The sequence below is a fragment of the Hypanus sabinus genome, chromosome 7 (assembly GCF_030144855.1).
Source record: "Hypanus sabinus isolate sHypSab1 chromosome 7, sHypSab1.hap1, whole genome shotgun sequence".
NCBI lineage: Eukaryota > Metazoa > Chordata > Chondrichthyes > Myliobatiformes > Dasyatidae > Hypanus > Hypanus sabinus.
Genome location: NC_082712.1, coordinates 33,177,157 through 33,197,900, shown reverse-complemented (window position 1 = coordinate 33,197,900; position 20,744 = coordinate 33,177,157). Strand labels below are relative to the sequence as shown.

The 20,744-nt window shown below is 44.1% G+C and overlaps 1 protein-coding gene across 7 annotated transcripts in view; it reads left to right on the top strand.

Annotated features, from left to right (window-relative positions):
* The first annotated feature begins 375 nt into the window (after positions 1 to 375).
* The window catches only part of LOC132396663 (interleukin-6 receptor subunit beta), a 188,553-nt gene continuing 168,184 nt past the window's right edge, over positions 376 to 20,744 (top strand). For 5 of the 7 annotated variants that reach the window (XM_059974415.1, XM_059974412.1, XM_059974418.1 and 2 more), the window contains exons 1-2: positions 376 to 441; positions 4,983 to 5,113. The gene's annotated coding sequence lies outside the window, so the exon portion shown is untranslated. The remainder of the gene's footprint in view (positions 442 to 4,982; positions 5,114 to 20,744) is intronic. The other 2 variants (XM_059974417.1, XM_059974419.1) reach the window with 2 other exon arrangements.

Below are 20,744 nucleotides of genomic sequence, written 5' to 3'. Positions count from 1 at the left end.
GAAAATTTAATGTTTTGTACATATACATTTTTATGTTGCATTAATCTAAAGGGGAGGAAGTGCAATGTATGGATCTATTTCTTTTCGAGCAATGACCCCCCCCCCCAGCACTACGTATTGATCTGTTGTCTGCATATGCATTATTTATCCCTTTGCCCTCCCCCCTCTCATGTGAATACCCTAGTTAAAGCCATCTCCCATGTGCGTGCTTTTATTTAATTGATATATAGTTGTGCACAGCCACGACAGAACATTGATGGTACTTCTGCTTTGCTCTGTGATGTCGACTACACATTGAACTTTCCTTTGAACCTGCAGAGAATTGGACTCATTGCTGCTCAGTCAGCCATAAATTTGTTTTTTTTTGCTTCAAACCTTGGACTTCAAGCTCTCTTTTCCTGCCAGCCAAGGTTGTTCTGGCGCATGGGGTGCGTGTTAATGGTGAGTTTCATCAAAATTCATCGAGATATGATTCACTTTAATCAAACAAATAGATGCAACAGGTATGATATAATTGGGATTATAGAGACATGGCTGGAACGGAACCAAGTTTGGGAACTGACTGTCCGCTGGTTTAGGAGCAAAGGCAACAAGAAGGAAGTGGGTGGGGGAGGGGTGTGGTGGCTGCAAAGCTGGTTCAGGTACAATCAACACAAATGTGAGGAAGGATATAGAAACTGAACAGGGAGAGCTAATAAATACCAAGGGCACTGAGAACGCACAAATGTGTTGTATACAGAATCCCAAACAATACTGCTGATACTAGGGATGCATTAAACAGGAAAATTAAAGGTATAGATTGGGCAAACTAAATTAGTAATAACACTGTAAATGAGAATTCCTGGAGCATATACAAGATAGTTTTCTCAAACAATGCATTGAAAACCAAACTAGGGAGCAAGCCTAAAGGACTAGTACTTAGCAGTCTTGTTAAGTGAGACACCTTAGGGAGGAGTGACCATAATCTGATAGAATTCATCAGTAAGATGGAGAGTTTTGATGTGGAGTCTGAGACTCGGGTCCTGAATCTAATTAAAGGAAACTAAATTATGAGGCAAGAGTTGGCTAAGATACATTGGAGACTATTACTTCGGAGGCTGAGAGTACATCAGCAATGGCAGACATTTAAACTGTGTATGGATAATCTACAATAATTGCTCATTCCTATCTGGCACAAAAATAAGCAGGAAGGGTGGTTCATCCACAGCTAACAAGAAAACTCAGGGATAGTGTTAGATACAAGGATATAGCTGGTACAAAAAAGCAACTAATCTGAGGACTGGGAATAGTTTAGTATAAGTTTTGACAAAGATTAATTAAAAGAGAGAAAACTGAGTATGAGAGTGAAGCTTGCAGGAAACATAACAACTGATCATAAAAGCTTCCATAGATGAGCAAAGAGAAAAAAAGCTACTATGAGTCATTTCAAAGTTCAAAGTAAATTTATCATCAAAGTACTTATGTGTCACCATATTCTATCCTGAGATTCATTTTCTTGTAGGCATTCAAGGTAAATACAAAGAAACACAATAGAATCAATGAAAAACCTTGAACAACCATAATAAACTGTGCAAGCGCAAAAAGAAAACAAAAATAAAGTAATAACAACAAATAGATAAGCAATAAATCTTGAGAACATGAGATGAAGAGTCCTTGAAAGTGAGCCTACAGGTTGTGGGAACAGTTCAGTGTTGGGGTGAGTGAAATTATCTCCTCTGATTCCAGAACCTGATGACTGAAAGGTATTAACTATTCCTGAAACTAATGATATGGGTCCTGAGGCTCCTATTGTCATGGTCCCGATTATTTATTCCCTATCTTGCTCCTAATTTCCTTTGATTATGCCTTGATTCTGACCGTTAATTTCCCAATTGCACAATTCACTTTGATGACAGCACACCTGGTTTCCATCAAGAACTGCAGTATAAGAACCCCGACATCACAGCCACTAGTTGCCAATTTGTTGGTCTTTCTCCTGTGAGAAAACTACGTTTCCTGACCACTGAGAACTATTTGTTCTAAGCTTCGCTCCAGTTTCACCTATGATACTCCGTCTCTCTGAGTCAAGTCTCTGCGTCAAATCTCTGAGTCAAGGTTCCGTGTCAAGGCTCCATATCAGGGCTCCATGTCAAGATCCCTCCTGTTTGCTGATTGGCGTTTACGGTCATGTAAGCATCCAAACTGAATCTCCGTGCCTGTGTTCTGCACTTGGGTTTGCTTCCTTCGCTCATTATAACACCTATACTTTGTTCTTTCTGGTAACAACAAAAAGAGAGCTTGGCCTGAATAGTCAGTCAGGAAGACCACTTATAATAGGGAACAAAGAAATGACAGACAAATTCAGTAAATATTTTAGTTCTGCATTCACAAAGGAAGTTATAACTAAGTGATGTATGTCATGACATTTGTAGGTACGTGGCATCAGTGCAAGATAGAAATTACTATTCATTACCAAAAATAAATAGTACGAAAGAGGTATACTGAGGTCATAGACCACTTAGAAATCTGATGGTAGAGTGGATAAAACTGTTCTTAAAACATTGTGTGTGGGTCTTCAGGCTTCTGTACCTCCTCCCTGATGATAGTAATGAAAAGAGGTCATGCCCCAGATGGTAAAGCTTCTTAATGATGGAGGACACCTTCTTGAAGGACTGAAGATGTCCTCAGTGGTGCTGAGGGTTGTGCCCATCTTTGATCCTGCACATTGGAGGCTCCATACCAGGCAGTGTTGCAGCCAGTCAGAATGCTCTCCACTGTACTTATGTAGAAATTTACCAGAGCATTTGGTGACATGCCAAAGCTCCTCAGACTCCTAATGAAGTATAGCTGCAGGCATCCCTTCTTCATGATTGCATCAATGTGCTGGGCCCAGAATAGATCCTCTGAGATGTTCACACCTAGGACATTGAAGCTAATCACACTTTGCACCACTGATCCCTCAATGAGGACCAGTGAGTGTTCTCCCAATTTTCCATTCCTGAAGTCCACAATCAATTCTTTGGTCTTGCTGATGTCGAATGCAAGGCTGTGGTTGTGATACCACTCAACCAGCTGATCTATCTCAGTCCTGTACGTCTCATTGCTATTTGAGAATCTGCCAACAGAAGTGGTGCCATCTGTGAATTTATAGGTGGTGTTTGAGCTGTGCCTAGCCCCACATTCATGAGTGTAGGCAGAGTAGAACACAAGGCCAGAGTAGGCCAGAGTAGGCCAAGGGCACATCCTTGAGATATGGTTGTGTTGATTCTGGAATCAGGAGCAAAAAGAAGCAAACTGCTGGAGGAATACAGCAAGTTAAGCAACATCTGCAGAGACAAAGGGATGGTCAATGTTTCAAGTTGAGACCATTCATCTGGCAGATGAAGAATCTCGCGCTGAAATGGTGACTGTCCATTTACCTCTACAGATGCGGCCAAAACCATTGAGATCCTCTGGAAGCTGTTTTTTTACCCTCCTGTAGGAAGCCTTTATTAGTAGAGAGGAGGTGATGGAAAAATCGATAGGATTGAAGGCCAATGGACCCCCATGGCATCATACTCTGTATCCCAGATATCTCATGAAAGTGTCCCAAGAAATATTGGATGCATTGGTCATCATTTTCCAACATTACTTAAACTCTGCATCAGTTGCTACAGATGGGAGAGTAGCAGATATAAACTATTTACAAAAGGGAGAACTAAAACATAAAATTAAAGACTGGAGTGGGGAAAATGTTAGACTCCATTCTTAAAGATACTCTAGGAGAGTATTCGGAAAACAATGACTGGATCAGTCAAAGTCAGCATGACGTCATAAAGGGAAGCTCATGCTTGACAAATTTACTGAAATATTTTGAAGATGTACTGTAACTTCCAGGTGTATTGAAGAGAATCAGTTAATGTGGTGTATTTGGACCTGAAGACCCACATAACAGATAAGTATGTGAAATTAAAAGAGTGGCATAATGGATAACTTAATGAACTGGTTGGCATACAGGAGATAAAAAGAGGAAATAAGTAATTTATTTATTGAGTGTCAAGCAGTGACTGGTAGAGTACTGAAGTATTCAGTGCTTTGAACACAGCAATTCACATTAATGAGTTAACAAGGGAATTAAATATATATCAACAAGTTTGCAGATAACAGAAATCTGGATGGGAGTGAGAGCTATGGGAATGTTGTAAAGCGGGTCCGGTGTGATTGGCAGGTTGAATGACTAGGTATATGCATGGTGGATGCAGTGTAATGCAGATAAACGTGATGTTATCAACTTCGGTGGCAAAGTTGGAAGACCATTATTATCTGAATGGTGATGGATTAGGAAAGGGAGAAGTGCCTTGAGACCAGCGTGTTCTTGTATACCAGTCAATGAAGCCAGGACTACTGATACAGCAGGTGATTAAGGCAAATGGTGTACTATCATTCATAGTAAGAGGATTTGAGTGTTGGAGTAGGGATATCTGAAAGTATTTGCAAAGTGTCTTGGTGAGACCACTCCCTGAGAATTATGACACAAGAGATTCTGTAGATGCCGGCAATCTTGAGCACCAACCTCAAAAAGCTGGAAGAACTAAACAGGTAAGGCAGCATCTATGGCTATAGCCCTCCATAATTGCTAGGTTAGATGCTGGAAGGACAGTTCCATTGGTGGGGAAGCTCAAGCCCATTAATTGCCTTCTAAGGATAACAGGTAAGCTACACAGGACTGAGACGAGGAAAGTGGTAAACCTGTGGAATTCTGTCCCGTAGAAGACAATTGAGCCCAAGTCATGAAATTTGTTTAAGAATCTTAGGCTTCAGTAAATAAGAATGTGATAAGAAGATCATATAGAGACTTGATCATATTGAATGGCTGCCAGTCTTGAAGATTTCAAGAGCCCTGTGTTGCCTTTATGGCATTTATTTAGTTTATAATATTTTCGCTTTAGTAAGTCATTTGTTAGCATTTTTTAGTTAAAGTTAGGATTGTTTAAAGTAAATTCGTTGTCTGTGATATATCACAGCATGCGATGACGTCACATCCAGTTTCGCCGCGTCTTGTGGGAAAGTACCGGTTTGGAGAAACGGGAAGGAGGGGGCTCACATGTGCAGGATCAGCACGAGAAAAGTAGTCTCTCTATGCACTAGAAATGCCGTAAGTTCATGAGATAATCGATATGTTGAATTAAAATGTTAACGCTGATTCTGTTAAAAGTAATGATGGTTGATAAGGTTTATGTTTTCGTTAGTTAAAGAGTTGTGGATAGTTTGTGTTGAAGTGTATTTAAAGCAGTCAATGGCGTAGGTAGATTCTGACTGTATGCTACATTTTAATGTAGTATAGTTGTTGTAGTTTTACTTTTGCAAGTATTTACGATGTAAATGTGATATCAAGAAGGAAACAAATACTGTACAAATCTTGTATTGTTTTATCAACAGTTTTCACCATACGTTAATGAGGAAGAGTGAACAGTAAATGGTTAATCTTACTGCGATCCTGTTTTCATTGACTACGGTTTACCTCTGTGTTTAGTTCAGCGTTCTCTTACACCTGAGCGAGAACACTACAGGCCCACTCCTAATTCTGTTTCCTGTACTTCTACCTTTCTTCAAAATCACTGATAAGCATCTGTCAGGAAGAGTGGGGCTTTCATTTTCACTTGTAACTGTAGGAAAGTCTCATGCTTCTAAACAGTAATGGAAGGAAATGCTAGCGGTGTATATTCCTCAAAAAATTCTAAGCCTTTGTTATCAGAAAACAAGGTATTTGATCATTTACCATGATGTTAGCTACGGCAAAAATCCAACTATAACTAAATACAACCAGCTTTCTGTTTGATTCCTGCTTGTAGTCAGCGTGAGTTCGACTTGCAGCCAGCACTTTCTTTGTTCTTTGGATGGATGTATCAGTTGGGGATCCAAAATCAATGCTTACTAGCACTACATAGATCTGGCTTTCGCTGCTTAAAGCTACCTTATCTCTTCTTAGTGCCCCGTGTGAGATTAATCTGACCCTGCAAAGCAGTAGAATGATTGAAGAATGGAGAGGTGGGAGTCAGTTTTCCAGTACTGACCCAAGAAAGTTTTGTTCAAGGTCGGAGGAGGGGAGATATTCTCAATCCACAACCCTAAAGGGATATTGTTAATAAAAACCTAGGGAGCAGGTTGAAATTAAGAATTCAGTTAGGAGGACAAGGGTGCAGTTCTGTGCTATATTTTAAAATTTAATGGCCAAACTTGAGAGGTTAATGTCAAATGCCATGTGTTACCAGATGCACTAATAACGTTGGAAAGAGTTTAATGTCCCCATTATTGATTCTAATTAATGAGCACAGCAACATAATGGCTTAGTTACTGGACCAGCAAGATAATCTGAACCTATGTTCCTGGAACTTGAGCTTAAATCGCACAATGGAAGCTCAAGGTAGAGAGTATCTGGAATTAAAACAAAAAAAAAATCTAGACTCAGTAATGATTTAAAAGATTAGCTTTATTTGTCACATATACATCAAAACATCGAAACATGATAGATGGCATTTCCTCTTGTCCATGACAGTGAGGAGAACTGAACGCACGATGGAACTGGTTGCGGCCTGTCAGAATGGTTTCCACCACATTTATCTATTTATTTTAGCGATATAGCATGAGTCGGCTCTTCCAGCCCTTTGAGCTTCGTTGCCCCAGCAACCCCAATTAACCCTGATCTAATCACAGGACAATTTACAATGACCAATTAACCTACCCAGTATACCTTTGGACTGTGGCAGGACACTGGATTGGTCAGGAAAACCCACAGGGAGGATGTACAGAGACAGCTTAAAGAACAGTGTCAGAAGTGAACTCCAAACTTCAGAGTACCCTGGGCCATAATAGCATTACACTAAGCACTACGCTACCATGGCACCCCAATCATAGATCTGTACATCTGTAGAAGTTTGTCAGAGTCTTCGATGATATGCCAAATTTCCTTCAGCTTCTGAGAATAAAATCCCTCCAACATTTGAGAAAGTTGAGACACAGATGCACCTTCTTCATTGTTGCATCTAAGCACTGGGTCAAGGATAGTTCCTCTGTAATTTTGATACCCAGGAACTTGAATGTACTCACCCTTTCCACTGTCGACCCCTCAATGAGGACTTGTGCTTCCATAGGTGGAGAATGGTACCTGCGCGTAAAGATAATGCAAGGGATCTAACAGTAGGCCATTGCTGAAGTAGTACCACAGGATGAAACCATTCAATATTCTGCTTTTCTGATATCTCCTTCGGCCTGTTCTACTTCCTCCTCATTTCTCTGCTGTGGAAGGTGCAAGCATGCACTTTCTTACATTGATTATGGTTTGGAAGGTTTAATGCATTGTGGTCAAAGCCAATGGCAAGGAGGAGGTAGAGATTATGGGCTGCACGTAAAAGGGGAATTGATGTTAAGGCTACTGGCACGGCACATGAATTACTTCTTCACAAGCAGCGAAGGTGAAAAGCAGCTGCCTTCCTTCCTCTTACACCCCTTATTCCTGCTTCCTCATATTCCATGACCTCAGATTCTTGACTAGTAGATCAGAGCAAGACCTGTTCTCTCCTAGAACAAGTTTTTGCAACACATGGATTTTGGAGATTTTTAGGATGAACTCTGCAGAGCTTTCTGCAGAACAGAGTTCTTTCAGACTGGTCCAGGCATGGTACCTTCTGATTCAGTGTCCTGTGGTCTGCCCCATTGTGTTGACATTACTCTGACTTAGCATGAGAATGTGGGTTGCAAAACAGAAGCATTCTTCAGTGGATACCCAGGAGCCACCCCGTGGTGTTTGAAATACAGAAGTAACAGCCCAAAAACATCCAGGTCTCCACAAGGATTTATTAATCTGAATGATTTACTGCCTATGATAGCCGACGAATGAGTGGACAGAACCATTGGCGATATCCAGGTAGCAATATGCTTTATGCTTAGCAGAAAGCCTTTACCATATACAAACTGGCACAGAGGACTTTCTTCTATCAGCTCAGTCAAAAAGTTCAGTATTCGTGTGGGTCATCTTTGTGGGCACTACTCACCCTGCAAAATACCTTCTCTAAAAGTTCCCTCCTGGAAAGTGCTATAGGGTTTTTAAAACAAAAACTTCACCCCATTTTAGAAGTTTCTTCCCCCAGGCAGTTAATCTGATCGACTATTATAGTTAACCCACCCCAGCTCCCTGTTTATTACCTCAGTCACTGGACACACTGTGACACACATTTATAATGCTGTTTACATTGCAAATACATGCGGTATTGATATATATATATAGGTATATTTCATCCCATATCCATACTTTAACCTCTAATTTATTTTTATAAAATTCGTCATTCTTTACAATCATTGAAATTTGTTTCTTGTTGCACAGTGCACCCTGACCAACACGCCACAGCGATTTCCTAATACATATAAAGTTGATCCTTGATCCCTAATTAAACATGGATGTTTCAGTGCTGCGGCCCTTTTCTCTATCTGCCTCTCTGCAATACTGCACATCACCTCCAGCCATAAGACAAACTGGAAAGTGCTCTCCTCCCCAGAACCAAGACCATCCTCATCTCTAATCATTAGTTTTTCACAAGTGATGTGCACATTCAGAGACCCATCTCCAAGCTGTCATTGACACCTTCCCTGGAACATGGAAGAGCGTTACAGTAATTATTCAAAAGACATTGCTGATAGGAAGTGCGAGGCTAAAAGAACAACTGTAACAGCTACACCCATACGTTACTGCAAATACCTAATCAGCCAATCCTGGAGCATGCAGACATGGTCAAGAACTTCAGTTGTTGTTCAGGCCAAACATCAGAATGGGGAAGCAATTTGATCTAAGTGACTTTGACCATGGAATGATTGTTAATGACAGGTTTGAGTATCCCAGAAACTGCTGATCTTCTGGGATTTTCATGCACAAGTCTCTAGAGTTTACAGAGAATGGTGGGAAGAACAAAAAACATCTGGTGAAGTGCAGTTCCATGGGCAAAATCGTGTTATTATTGAGAGAGAGCAGGGGAGAATGGCCAGACTGGTTCTCCGAGGTGACAGCAAGTAAAATAACCATGTGCAGAAGAGCACAACACATCAAACATTAAAGTAGATGTGCTGTATCAGCAGAAGACCACGAACATAAACTTGACGGCCATCTTGTTAGGTACAGATGTGCCTAATAAAGTGGCCACTGAGTTCACTGTAGGTGTTTAGATTTCCTGTCTCTGGGCCAGAGAAATGTCATAACAAGCAGTTGAAGTGGAAGCTATGAATGGATTTGTATGGAACTTTCCTCTAGGATCTGCAACAGGGACATGCATAGCCAAGACTCAAACCTCCAAATTGGTGATTCCATTTCTTTGGTGTTAAGAAAAAGGGCAAAATGTTTCATTTTGTAACAAAGTAGATGGGATATGAAATCCATGGAGTGCATTGTGTGCGACCGGGACTGCAAAGGGATATTCAAGGAATTAATCTACAGGCACTCTCCAGGTTACCACAGAGTTCCATTCCTGACTTTTTTTATTTACTGTCCATTACACCACTGGCCTTTAGGGCAGCAACGAAGGTCCTCCATCTCTGGTGATGTTCAAGGCTTCCTTCATCATGTCAGTAGCTTCCTCTTGGTTTTCACTACTGTCAGTCAAGTAGAGACTCAGGAATACCATCACACTCAGACATAGGATTCTTCATTGCTGTTTCCATAACAATTTTGTTTTACTAGTCCAGGTTGTTAGACCTGAGCTGAACCTCTGAACCGAAGAACCGGTGCACTACTCTTACTCTGGATTCTATCCTTCGACCTGTTTGGCATGGGTGACCCTACCAAGGGCTAGAGCATACAGTGCCTATAAAAAGTATTCACCTCCCCTTGAAAGTCTTCATGTTTTGATTTATAACATTGAACTGATCAACAGAAAAAGAATCTTTTGTGCTAGGGTGAAAACAGATCTCTGCAAAGTGATCTAAATTAATTACAAATATAAAACACAAAATAATCGATTCCATAAGTATTCACCATACATATTCATCTTTGGCAGCAATTACAGACGAATCTGTGTGGATTGGTCCCTATCAGCTTTGCACATCTGGATACTGCAATTTTTCTCCATCCTTCTTTACTAAACTGCTCAAGCTCTCCCAGATTGCATGGGGATCATGACTAACTGCCCGTTTCAAGTCCAGCCACAAGTCCTCAATTGGATTGAGGTCTGGATTTTCTTGGCCACTCCAGGGCATTAACTGTTTTTAAGCCATTCCTGTGTAGTTGTCTTGCTGGAAAACAAATCTCCTCCTAAACCACAGTTCTCTTGCAGACTGCATCAGGTTTTCCTCCAGGATTTCCCTGTATTTTGCTGCATCCATTTTACTCTCTACCTTCACAAGCCTTCCCAGACCTGCTGCAATGAAGCATTCCCACAGCATGATGCTTCTCAGAGGGCTGATGCGGCTTTAATGATGTGTGGTGTTTGGCTTATGCAAAGTTAGTGTTTAGTCTGATAGCCAAAAAGTTCAATTTTAGTTTCACCAGTCCAGAGAACCTTCTTCCAGCTGACTTCAGTGTCTCCCACATGCCTTCTGGCTAACACTAACTGAGATTTCATGTGAGTTTTTTTCAACAATGTCTTTCTCTTTGCCACTCTCCCATAAAGCTGCGGCTGGAGAAGCGCCTGGGCAACAGTTGTTGTATGCGCAGTCTCTCCTATCTCAGCCACTGTAGCTTGTAACTCCTCCAGAGTTGTCATAGGTCTCTTGGTAGCCACCCTCACTAGTCCCCTTCTTTCACGGTCACTCAAATTTTGAGGACGACCTGCTCTAGGCAGATTTACAGCTGTGCCATATTCTTTCCATTTCTTGATGATTGACTTAACTGTACTGCAAGGAATATTCAGTGACCTGGAAATTTTCTTGAATCCATCTCCTGACTTGTACTTTTCAATAACCTATTCGTGGAGTTGCTTGAGTGTTCTTTTGTCTTTTGTCTTCATGGTGTAGTTTCTGCCAGGATACTGACTCACCAGCAGATGGACCTTCCAGATACAGGTGTAGTTTTACTACTATCAATTGAAACACCTTGATTGGACACAAGTCTCCAAAGCAGATCTCCATTTAACTAATTGTGTGACTTCTAAAACTAATTGGCTGCACCAGTGATAATTTGGTGTATCATATTAAAGAAAGTGAATACCAATGCAATCAATTATTTTGTGCTTTATATTTGTAATTTATTTCGATCACTTTGTAGAGATCTGTTTTCATGTCGACATGAAAGAATTTTTTTCTGTTGATCAGTGTCAAATACACTGGAGGTAATTCAATACTGTAAAACAAAAAAACACTTCCAAGGGGGTTAAATACTTTTTATAAACACTGTAAAGCCCTGACTCCAGCGATCGTAGCTCTCCAGGTCCTTGAGGTACACAATCTTACAAACCACGACAAGGTTGTGGTCCACTTGGAGATCCACTTCTGAGAACCTTTCACAACCTCAATTGTACAGAAGTCAGAAATGAACAAAAACAGTATGTGGAAGAGGACCATAGAGAGCTGTGTGAGAAAGTGAACGGGCTTGAGAAGAGCAGTCACCAGCCAACCTCACTGACTCAGTGAGTGAGTGAGTCTACCAAGGGCTCAACTCAACTCAACCCAACACCCAAATGCTGAGACTCTGGGTGGTGAGGGAAGGTAGGGTATAAGCATTTCCACCCTGCAGCCACCAAGAAATCCATCCCGCTGGTCTCCCAAATTTGTATGTGCACAAGTTGGTTATTCAGAACCTGGGGAGCACCTGTTTACTGGAATAGCCGTGAATTTCCTGATCTAAAACTCAGTTTGTTTTATAGATAACTAACATTTGCCTCCGGTGTAGCAACTGCTTCTCTGCAATGCATTAACCTATGAATTTATCGCCTCTCCAAATCTTCATAAAGTGCCTTATTGTTTCTGCTTCCTACATTTTTTGAAAAGAAATTGAAGGAGCAAGCTTGTCCTTGGTTTGGCTGATGCACAACAGTTATGTCATGCCTCTGCCTCACCACCTGGGGGCTCCAGAGTCCTCCAGGCTCCAATGCTCTTCCTCCCCGATTATTAGTTGATTATTTTTGTCTGCGTCTTTTTTAATTATCAATGCACCTGTGCCTTGTTTTGTTTGTCTATTTAAGATCCCTCTGTTTTGTTTGTCTCTGTTCAGTCTTGAGTCCCAGTCTGTGTTCTCTGCCAACCAATCCACAAGGAAAGATTCTTTGTTCATTTCCATTCCGGTCTCTGGTCTCCTCTGCACTTGGGTCCATCTGGTCTAAGTCTGCCCTGGTAGTCCACCGGTTAAAGATATGAAACTTCACCAGAACAGACCCAGTTCAAACCCAGTCTGTCAATCACTTCTGCTTCAAGTTAAGTTACTGGATGATTAATTTGGAAAACTAACAATTTAAAGACCTGAGTTCAAATCCCACAAATGCAGCTGAAGAAGTTAAATTCAATTACGGTTATGAATTTTAGAAAAGTGATTAATGATGGCAGCAATCATGACCACAAAGCTACTAAGTTGTTAGAAAAACCCTGAATACAGGAGAGAAAATCTACCATCTTTGCCTAGTGTGGCCTATTCATTGACCCCAATCCCCACCTATGCCACTATGTCATTTAACTGTTAATTGAGCGATTCACTTCCTTCAAGAGCAGTAATTATTATTGGCCTTGTCAGTGCCCAAATCAGGTGAAAAAAAACAAAGAGAAACGTGTATTGAAGGTGAAACATTCTGCAGGGCATGAATAAACAATGAATAAGTGTATGTTTGGCTAAACACGGGGATCTGATTGTGTATAGATACAGTAGTTATGTTTTAGTCTCATGGGGTGAGAGGTCAAGACCTTGCCACATAGATCCTGCCCTTTTTCAACTTCCATCAGCTGCTGTGATTCCTGGAAGTCCCGGCCTCTTTGAGTTAAAGGATTTCAGTGTCTGATTCGTCTCCAAGACCTGAGAAATTCTCTGACCCATTCCTTTTAAATCTTTCTTTGTTCACTTTTTTTATGGTGCTCATTACTCCCTTTCTGCCTTGAAAGTCAGGCAGGAAGCATAGGAAGTAAATTTAAATGAGGTCCTGTCATTAATCGCATAAGGTGTTCTTCATTATTGGGACATTAAATCCCCCTTCCCCCAACACCCACTGTTGTGCGGAGACTGGACAGTAACAGAATGACACAACGGACTCTTCAATTATTGTTCTGTTTCCAATACACTCAGGGACATTGATGCAAAACAAAGCAGAAAACGCATAGAAAGCCTTCTGGGCAACACCGCATTAGAAAGAAAACCAACTAGATGTCGGCAAATCTGAAGCACTGGAGAGAATTCAAAGGAGGTTCATGAAAATGAATCCAGGGTTGAATGGCTTCTCATATGAAGAGCGTCTGATGGCTCTGGAGTTCAGAAGAATGAGGGTTGACTTTATTGAAACCTATCAATTGGTGAAAAGCCTTGATAGAGTGGATGGTGGGGGAGTTTGAGACTAATGGTCACAGCCTCAGAACAGAGGGGTGTCCTTTTAGACCAGCGAACAGGAGGAATTTCTTTAGCCAGAGAGTGGTGAATCTGTGGAATTCTTTGCCACTGGCAGCTGTGGAGGCCAAGCCTTTATGTATATTTAAGACAATAGTTGATAGATTCTTGATAGGTCACAGCATGAAGGCATATGGGGAGAAGGCAGGAGACTGGGGCTGAGAGGAAAATTGGATCAGCCATGATGAAATGGCGGAGCAGACTCGATGGGCCAGATGGCCTAAATCTGCTCCTATATCTTATGGTCTTACTGTGGTGACCCACTTCCTAGCGCACTCGAACCGGCTCACAAATAGCCAGCGCGCCTGCACAAAGGCCAGTCCCAAAAGGGCGCCAGGTCTGCTTCACCAACAAAGGTAAAAGCCTGCGGGGGATTGTGAGTACATGCCCCTACAGCATCCGCACCCAGGGAGGGCGGGATCAGGGAGGCTTTAAAGCAAGGCTGTGAAGTTCGAATAAAATCTTCTTTAACTGCAGTTTACCGACTCCGTTTCATTATTTTAGCGCTGCGTGTAACACACCGCTACAATCGGTGACCCCGATGGTCCAAACGATTTTTGGACGGGAGATGACCGACGCTGCATCTGTTCATGCGGTTTCGTTGAAACTGCCAAGCTTCTGGACGTTGCGACCTCACCTATGGTTCCAGCAAGCAGAAGCCCAATTCCACGTTCGGCAGATAACCTCAGAGGACACACGTTACTACTACGTGGTGAGCTCCCTCGACCAGGACACCACGGCCCAGGTTGAGGAATTCGTACAGTCTCCCCCAGTGGATGGCAAGTACACAGAATTCAAAGCCCTGCTCATAAAGACTTCCGGACTCTCACGGCATGAGCGGGCTGCCCGCTTACTGCACCTGGATGGCTTGGGAGACAGACCTCCATCGGCTTTAATGAATGAGATGTTGTCTCTGGCCAGCATACACAAACCCTGCCTCATGTTTGAGCAGGCATTCCTGGAGCAGCAGCCCGAGGACATACGCCTGCTGCTGTCCGACGCGGATTTCAGCGACCCCCGGAAGGTGGCAGCCCGGGCGGACTTGCTGTGGAACGCCAAGAAGGTGAGTGGGGCGTCCGTCGCACAGACCACCAGGCCACGCTCCCAGCAGCAAACCAGACTAGGCCCAGCCACAGAGCCCGCTAATCCCAGAGGCAGGAGTGAGGAGCCCAACAAACAATGGTGTTTCTACCACCAGCGGTGGGGCACAGAAGCCCGCCGCTGTAACCCGCCCTGCAAGTTCCCGGGAAAGGGCCAGCTGCCGCTGATGGCTACGGCGGCTGGCCATCGGGATAGCTTCCTGTACATGTAGGACAAGAGGTTGGGACGCCGTTTTTTGGTCGACACCGGTGCCAAGATCAGCGCCTTACCTCCGACAAGTTACGACACCCGCAACAGGGCACTGGGTCACCCCCTGAGGGCTGTGAACCGCAGCACAGTAAGGACCTAAGGCACCCGTACGGTGCAGCTACAGTTCGGCTCCAGCCGGTTCACGTGGGACTTCACACTGGCCGCCGTAGCCCAACCGCTTCTGGGTGCGGATTTTTTGTGGGCTCACAGCCTGCTGGTTGACCTGCTGAGGTCCACGCCAAGACCTTTCAGACGATCTCCCTGGGAGAAGCCCAGTTGCCAGCCCCACACCTTGACTCCATTCATAACTTAGCGCACCCCTCCATCAGGACAACCGTCCGGATGGTCTCCAGCAGGTTCGTTTGGCACGGACTCCGCAAGCAGGTCAGTGAATGGGCCAGAATGTGCATGCACTGCCAGACAGCCAAGGTGCAGCGGCACACCAAAGCCCCACCGCAGCAGTTCCATCCCGCCCACCGGCGTTTCAACCACATTCATGTGGATATCGTGGACCCCCTGCCAGTGTCACGCGGAATGCAGCACCTCCTGACTATCATGAACTGGTTCACAAGATGGCCAGAGGCGATCCCGCTCACTGACACCACCTCCGAATCTTGCGCCCGAGCCCTGATTGCCACCTGGATATCTCGCTTTGGTGTACCGGCCCACATTACCTCCGACAGAGGCGTCCAGTTCACCTCCAGCCTCTGGTCAGCTATGGCCAGCCTTTGGGGACACAGCTGCACCACACAACTGCCTACTACCCACAGTCGAACGGCCTGGTGGAGCGTTTCCACCGTCACCTAAAGTCGGCTCTCATGGCCCGTCTGAGAGGAGCTAACTGGGTGGACGAGCTTCCCTGGGTCCTGCTCGGCATCTGCACAGCGCCCAACGACGATCTGCACGCCTCGTCGTCTGAGCTGGTGTACGGCACACCCCTGGTCGTCCCCGGGGAGTTCATACCAGCCCCAAGGGGGCAAGAGGAAGAACCCGCAGCAGTCCTGGCCAGACTATGCGAGAGGCTCGGTGACCTGGCCCCCATACCCCCTTCGCAGCATGGGCAGAACCCGACCTGCGTACCCCAAGACCTGCAGCACTGTAAGTTCGTGTTTGTACGAAGGGGCGGGCATCGGCCACCGCTGCAACGGCCCTATGAGGGGCCGTTTACGGTGCTCAGGAACAACGGGTCCACGTTCGTGCTGGACATTGGGGGGAGAGAGGAGGTTTTCACGGTGGACCGACTCAAACCGGCCCATGTGGACTTGGCGCAACCGGTTGAGTTTCTGGCACTGCGGCGCAGAGGCCGACCTCCCAAACAGGGTCCGGCCCAGACTGTGGACATTGGGGGGTGTATATCGCTGGTTCTGGGGGGGCGGGGGGGTTATGTGGCAACCCACTTCCTAGCGCACTCGAACCAGCCCACAAATAGCCAGCGCGCCGGCACAAAGGCCAGTCCCAAAAGGGCGCCAGGTCTGCTTCACCAACAAAGGGAAAAGCCTGCGGGGGATTGTGAATACGTGCCCCCTACAGCATTCGCGCCCGGGGAGGGTGGGATGAGGGAGGCTTTAAAGCAAGGCTGTGAAGTTCGAATAAAATCTTCTTTAACTGCAGTTTACTGACTCCATGTCGTTATTTTAGCACTGTGTGTAGCACACCGCTACATTACGATCTTATTTCCCAGAGAATGATCCCTCTCTCCGCCTTAGGTATGTATCAGTGGCATTCTGCCATGGGACTTACTTCCCTGACAAACACGAGTCCTGGCAGCTGTGTAGGAAATGGAGAAGCTTGAGATTGTCATTTAAATTCATAAGGAGCTCTCTTTATCCTGTCTTCCAGGGCAGCCTGCAGCTGAGAATTAGCTTTAACTCCTGTTCATTTTGGCATTTTTCAGTTAAGAGTTCCAGATTTCCACGTAATCTCAGCTTTATGACTAAAAGATGCAATGAAAGAAATGGCTAATATTTCTGAGTTGAGAGCAAAGCCATGGTACTCCCTCCCTCCTGGTACTTACCCTTGCAAGTGAAACAAGTGCCACACCTCCCCTACACCTCCTCCCTCACTACCACTCAGAGGTCCAAACAGTCCTTCCAGGTGAGGTGACACTGGGATCATCTACTATATCTGGTGCTCCCGGTGTGGTCTGCTGTATACTGGTGAGACCCCACGTACTTTGGGAGACCACTTTGCCGAGCACCTACACTCCATCCGCCGGTAAAAGCAGGATCTCCTGGTAGCCACTCATTTCAATTCTGCTTCCCATTCCCATTTTGACACGTGGTCTCCTCTACTGTCGCGATGAGGCCACACTCAGGTTGGAAGAGCAACACCTTATACCCCATCTGAGTGCCTCTAACCTGATAGCATGAACAATGATTTCTTGAACTTCTGGTAACTGCCACCACCCCCCCCCCCCCATTCATCATTCCTGTTTCCCTCTCTCACCTTGTCTCCTTACCTGCCCATCACCTCCCTCTGGTGCTCCTCCTCCTTCCTTTTCCTCCATGGTCTTCTACCCCCTCCTATGAGATTCCCCCTCCTCCAGCCCTTTATCTCTTTCAGTAACCAACTTCCCAGCTCGTTATTTCACCCCTTTCCCCCAGTTTCACCTCTCACCTACCACTTTGCACTTCTTCCTCCCCTCCCTGCACCTTCTTACTCTGACTTCTCATATTCCTTTTCAGTCCCGATGAAGGGTCTCAGCCTGGAACATCGACTTTTTTTTTCTTTTCCACAGATATTGCCTGATCTGCTGAGTTCCTCCAGTATTTTGCGTGTGTTGCTTTGGATTTCCAGCATCTGCAGATACTTTTGTGTATGGCATTCTTTTAACATTGAATAACTGTAGTGTAGCTCAGGCAATACATGGAAGTACCATCAAGTTATTAAAATATGATCTAAAAAGTTTGTATTATAACCATATAACATATAACAATTACAGCACGGAAACAGGCCATCTCGGCCCTTATAGTCCGTGCTGAATGCTTACTCTCACCTGGTCTCACCGACCTGCACTCAGCCCATAACCCTCCATTCCTTTTCTGTCCATATACCTATCCAATTTTTTTTTTAAATGACAATATCAAACCTGCTTCTACCACTTCTACTGGAAGCTCGTTCCACACAGCTACCACTCTCTGAGTAAAGAAGTTCCCCCTCGTGTTACCCCTAAACTTTTGCCCCTTAACTCTCAACTCATGTCCTCTTGTTTGAATCTCCCCTACTCTCAATGGAAAAAGCTTATCTACGTCAAATCTATCTGTCTGCCTCATAATTTTAAATACCTCTATCAAGACCCCCTCAACCTTCTATGCTCCAAAAAATAAAGACTTAACTTGTTCAACCTTTCTCTGTAACTTAGGTGCTGAAACCCAGGTAACATTCTAGTAAATCTCCTCTGTACTCTCTCTATTTTGTTGACATCTTTCCTATAATTCGGTGACCAGGACTGTACACAATAAACACAAATAACACAGCATTGTTATAGCACCTCACATAATCTAGTGCCGAATGGCCTAATTCTGCTCCTTATGATCTTATGGCATGAGAAAGTATTTTACAGAAGGTGACGTGTAGTGAATGCTAATGGACAATTTTATGTGCCACAGAGTCCTGGAAAATATGGATCAGGAGGTATCAGCACTTGACACCTATGATGAAATTCATCACCACGCCTAATGCACAAGCATATCTTCTGATCACCTGTGGAAAAGATTGTTCAAAGACGAGGACATGAAGCTTATGGTTTATGAGTAGCAGTGGTCTCTGATCTCCTGAATACTTTAGAGACATGGTCTTTCTCTGTAAAACCCTCTGAAATTCATTGCAACACACGTAAAATGATGGAGGAACTCAGCAGGCCAAGCTGCATTTATGGAAAAGAGTAAGCAGTCGACGTTTTGGGCTGAGGCTCTTCATCACGACAGGTATTAGGTCCCGATGAAGGGTCTCGGCCCAAAACCTTGACTATTCACTCTTATCCACAGATGCTGCCTGGCCTGCTCAGTTCCTCAAGCATTTTGCATGAATTCCTCCAAATTCATTGACAGGATAAATGAATCAATGTCAGCAATCACTCCCAGAGCAACAACTCTGTACTGAAGCCTTTCACCCAGCTCTCATACTTGGGCCATTTTATCCAGGTGCTTACCATCGTAGTCCAATACAAAGGGACTCTATTCTGAACTCTCATCCCTTCAGAAGTAAAGAGTAGCCAAGTGAAAATGGCACAGAGAAAGCAGAAATTATTGGGAACACCCAGTTGATCAGGCAGCAGCTGTGGAAGGAGAAACTATTGGTGTTTGAGGTCCAGAAGTGGATTGGGAAAGAAGTAAATACAAGTCAGTTATTAGACCACAAGACCATTAGATATAGGAGCAGAAGTAGGCCATTTGGTCCATCAAGAATGCTCTGCCATTCAATCATAGGCTGATCCAGTTCTTCCAATCATCCCCACTTCCCTGCCCTCTCCCCATACCTATTGATGCCCTGGCTAATCAAGAACCTATCTATCTCAGCCTTAAATACACCCAATGACTTGGCCTCCACAGCCACTCATGGCATCAAATTCCACATATTTACCACCCTCTGACTAAAGTAATTTCTCCACATCTCTGTTCTAAATGGACACCCTTCAATCCTGAAATTGTGCCCTCTTGTCCTAGACTCCCCTGCCATGGGAAATAACTTTGCCATATCTAACCTGTTCAGGCCTTTTAACATTTGGAATGTTTCTATGAGATCCCCCCTCATTCTCCTGAACTCCAGGGAATACAGTCCAAGAGCTGCCAGACATTCCTCACACAGTAAGCTTTCATTCCTGGAATCATTCTCATAAGTCAGTTTTTGGGTTTGAGAGAATGGATAAAACAATGGGAATATCTCTAAAAAGTGAGGCTACATCCACACTACGCCAGATAAATCCATAACCAAAGCTTTTTCTCTTCTTTTTTACCCTCCATCCACACTAAAATGGCGTTTTCGTCCCCAGAAACCAGAGCTTTTCAGAAACACTTTCCAGCCTGGGTATTTTTGAAAACGCTGCTCGGGCAGATCAGTGTGGACGGGGTAACCAGAGACTTCTGAAAACGCTGTCAGACAGCAACGCACTATTTCATTGTTTTCTTGAACGCAACCCAACAATTTCAGAACAGACAGCAATGAGACTGAAGCCAGAAGAGTTAGAAATGTACTCACCAAATACTTTGACCCATAACTTACTGAATAAATAAACATACTGTACTCACTCTGCCCTGTTTTCTGTCCTTGCTCGTATGAAGGTGGTTTACCTATTTATGCAAGTACTTCCCTGACAATAGTTGTGTAACAGCCTAATGTAACATTGTATGGAAATGTTTTATACACTTAACAAGGTGCTTTATTAATGCAACAGAGTTAGTCAATTTTTCAACGTTCGTCATCAGCTGGGTCAATCTGTCCGTGAACTCCGTCGGTTGCTGCCGTACACTCCAGTACTTGCTTTTTTTACTTTTAAGTTCTCCTGCGCGAAAGCCAACAGCTGTCCGTTGTTTTAAATTTTCCAGTCTGTTACTACACAAACACGGCGAGATTTGACACCAAACATGTCGTTTGTTTTCGGCAGCGGTGTCCTATGCATGCGCAGGAGGAGGAGATTCGCTGAAATCTCTGGTTCAGCGTGGATAGAGATATTTTCAAAAACGCATACTGTGGATGCCTGTCGTTTTTACGCGAAACCGGTGTTTTCAAAATTATCCGGTCTAGTGTGGATGTAGCCTGAGTCCTAGTGGTTTAGTGGGTGCAGTTAGCAGCACACTAAACCTTTTTATCTGTGTAATGTGTTGCAAAAGGTGGGTCATTCCCAAAAAGCCTAACTATACACACCAAATACGAAAAT